This window comes from Cervus elaphus, chromosome 13 (genome assembly GCF_910594005.1).
Source record: "Cervus elaphus chromosome 13, mCerEla1.1, whole genome shotgun sequence".
Lineage (NCBI taxonomy): Eukaryota > Metazoa > Chordata > Mammalia > Artiodactyla > Cervidae > Cervus > Cervus elaphus.
Window position 1 is genome coordinate 17781225 of NC_057827.1, and position 3343 is coordinate 17784567.

A 3343-nucleotide genomic window follows, 5' to 3' on the forward strand; every position below is an offset into this window, starting at 1 on the left:
TCCTTGGTGCCAAGGTACCTTCTCTCCTGGGCTGAGTATGCCCACCCCCACCACAGTTGTACCCGCCCTGTGGCGTAGAGGAGGCCCCCCTGTGCTTGGCCGCACAGCCTCCTCCTTGGGGTGATGGCAGAGAAGCCTCAGTTTCCACTGTGGGTAAAGAAAGGCCTTCCTAGCATTTGAAGGGAGCCAGCATCATTCTTCTGGGGCTCACTGCAAAAAGTGTAGCCAGCTTCCCCTTTAGACAGATTGCGTGCGTGCTAAGTCGCTTAAGTCGTGTCCCACTCTTTGTGACCCCATGGACTGTAGCCCACTAGGCTCCTCTGCCCATGGGATTCTTCAAGCAAGAATACTGGGGTGGGTTGCCATGCCCTCCTCCAGGGGATCTTCCCCACCCAGGCATGGAACAGTGGTCTCGTGTCTCCTGCATTGGCAGACAGGTTCCTTACCACTAGTGCTGCTTGGGAAGCCCTGAGACGGAATGCATACCACAGTTACATGGAAAGCCTGTCACTAAAAGCAGCAGATCCAGTGATTCGGGGAGTTCACAGATATCAAAAAAAAAGGGGGAGGATGAGGGGAAACAAATATGTATTTGCTGACTTTTTATTTTATCAAGAAAGGGTTTTTTTTTTTTAATTGACATATTGTTGATTTACAGTGCTATGTTAATTTCAGGTATATAGCAAAGTGATTTAGTTATATATTTTTTCAGATTATTTTCCATAGTAGAATATTACAAGATATTGTTTTGTTGCCTGTGCTATATAGTAAATCCTGGTTTTATATCTATTTTGTATATAGTAGTGTGTATCTGTTAATCCCCTCTTCCTAATTTGTCCCTCCCCTGCCTCACTTTCCGATTTGGTAACCATCAGTTTGCTTTCTATGTCTGTGAGTCTGTTACTGTTCTGTAATAGATTCATTTGCATTTTTGTAGGTTCCACATAAAAGTGATATCATATAATATTTGTCTTTCTCTTACTTCACTCTAGGTCTAGCCATATTGCTGCAAATGCAAGGTTTCATCCTTTCTGATGGCTGAGTAATGTTCCATGATATGTATATGTGTGTGTGTGTATATACAAATATATGTATATCCATTCAGTTCAGTTCAGCTCAGTTGCTCAGTTGTGTCCGACTCTTTGCAACCCCATGGACTGCAGCACGCCAGGCCTCTCTGTCCATCACCAACTCCCAGAGTCCACCCAAACTCATGTCCATTGAGTCGGTGATGCCATCCAACCATCTCATCCTCTGTCGTCCCCTTCTCCTCCTGCCCTCAATCTTTCCCAGCATCAGGGTCTTTTCAAATGAGTCAGCTCTTTGCATCAGGTGGCCAAAGTATTGGACTTTCAGCTTCAGCATCAGTCCTTCCAATGAACACCCAAGACTGATCTCCTTTAGGATGGACTGGTTGGATCTCCTTGCAGTCCAAGAGATTCTCAAGAGTCTTCTCCAACACCACAGTTCAAAAGTATCAATTCTTCAGCGCTCAGCCTTCTTTATAGTCCACCTCTCACATCCATACATGACTACTAGAAAGACCATAGCCTTGACTGGACGGACCTTTGTTGGCAAAGTAATGTCTCTGCTTTTTAATATGCTATCTAGGTTGGTCATAACTTTCCTTCCAAGCGCGCTGGCTGCGTCGAATCAGCCTTCTTTATAGTCCACCTCTCACATCCACACATGACTACTAGAAAGACCATAGCCTTGACTGGACGGACCTTTGTTGGCAAAGTAATGTCTCTGCTTTTTAATATGCTGTCTAGGTTGGTCATAAGTTTCCTTCCATACACACACACATACATATAGTCCATAGGGTCACCTTTGGTCTCTAGCCCACCAGGCTCCTCTGTCCATGGGGATTCTCCAGGCAAGAATACAGGAGTGGGTTGCCATGCCCTTCTCCAGGGGATCTTCCCAACCCAGGGATCGATCCTGAGTCTCCTATGTCTCTTGCATTGGTGGACGGGTTCTTTACCACTAGCACCACCTGGGAAGGCCTGGCTTTACATTGAACCTCAAAAACATGTGCATCCAGGAGAGATCCCTGACAGTCCTGTGGGAAGGACTCTACGCTTCCAGTGCAGGGGGTGCAGGTTCGATCCCTGGGAGGGGAACTGAGATCCCACATGCCCCAAGGCATGGCCAAAACATAAAATAAACCTCTTAAAAAAAGTGTATCCTTTGATTCTATTATTTCACAAATGTGTTCCAGGAAATAATGAAGAACGTGCAAAGACTTCATGCTCACTAAATATCCAACAGTAGGAAGTGGTTTAAATCAGTTATGGTCTATGTAATGGAAGAATGGAAGTTTAAATGATATGGGCTTTGTGTTGAAATAGACAGTGGTTCAAATTTTATTGTTTTAAAAGAGCTACAAACAATAAGCATACTTTTTTGTTTACTCATTGTTTTATTCAACAAATATTATTAAACAAGAGGAATACATTAAAGATCAAGATAGTTCCTTGCTCTTACATTAATAGAATTGCATTTACTGGGGTGACAGAGTCTGGGGATTGGATAGCAATGCATAAATTAGTGAGAAAACTATCAAATTGTGATAAGTGCTATGAAGACAATTAAAGTTGGTGACTTAATTAACGGGCTTCGCTGGTGGCTCAAACGTTAAAGAATTCAACAGCAATGTAGAAGACCTAGGCTCGATCCTGGGATCAGGAAGATCCCCTGGAGAAGGGAATGGCTACCCACTCCAGTATTCTTGCCTGGACAATCCCATGGTCAGAGGAGCCGGGCGGGCTACAGTCTCCAGGGTCCCAATGAGTGGGACATGCAGGACTTAATAAATAGATGTTTCTGGCATTTTACGCTGAGCTCTGAATAACAAAGAAGAGGAAGTGACGAGAGCACCCCAGGCATAGGAGGCAACTAACGCAAAGGCCCTGAGGCAGAAGCAAGCTTTAGAAGACTTGAATCTAAGTTAATTAATTAGCAGCTGGGCCCTGCAGCTAAAGCAAAGTGTAAGAGGGCAGAGTAGTAGATGAGGTCAAAGACAGAGGAGGGGCTGGGTCATGTGGGTTTGGTAAACCAGGGTAAGGAGCTGGGATTTTATTCTGTGTGCTGTGCGAAAGACATTGCAGGTCTCCAGCAGGAGACACAATCTCATTACTGTAACTACACTTCACTCTGACCGCTGTGTGAGAATGGATTTGAATGCAGGAGTAGAGGCAGAGAGACTAGTCACGGGCTGCTGTGTGGTTCAGCCAAGGCGTGAGGGTGGCCTGGACTAGGCTAGGAGGTGGAGAGGGGGAGAAGTGGGTGCAGTCAGGACTGATTTTGGAGTTAGTACCAACAGGACTTGCTAACTGATGGA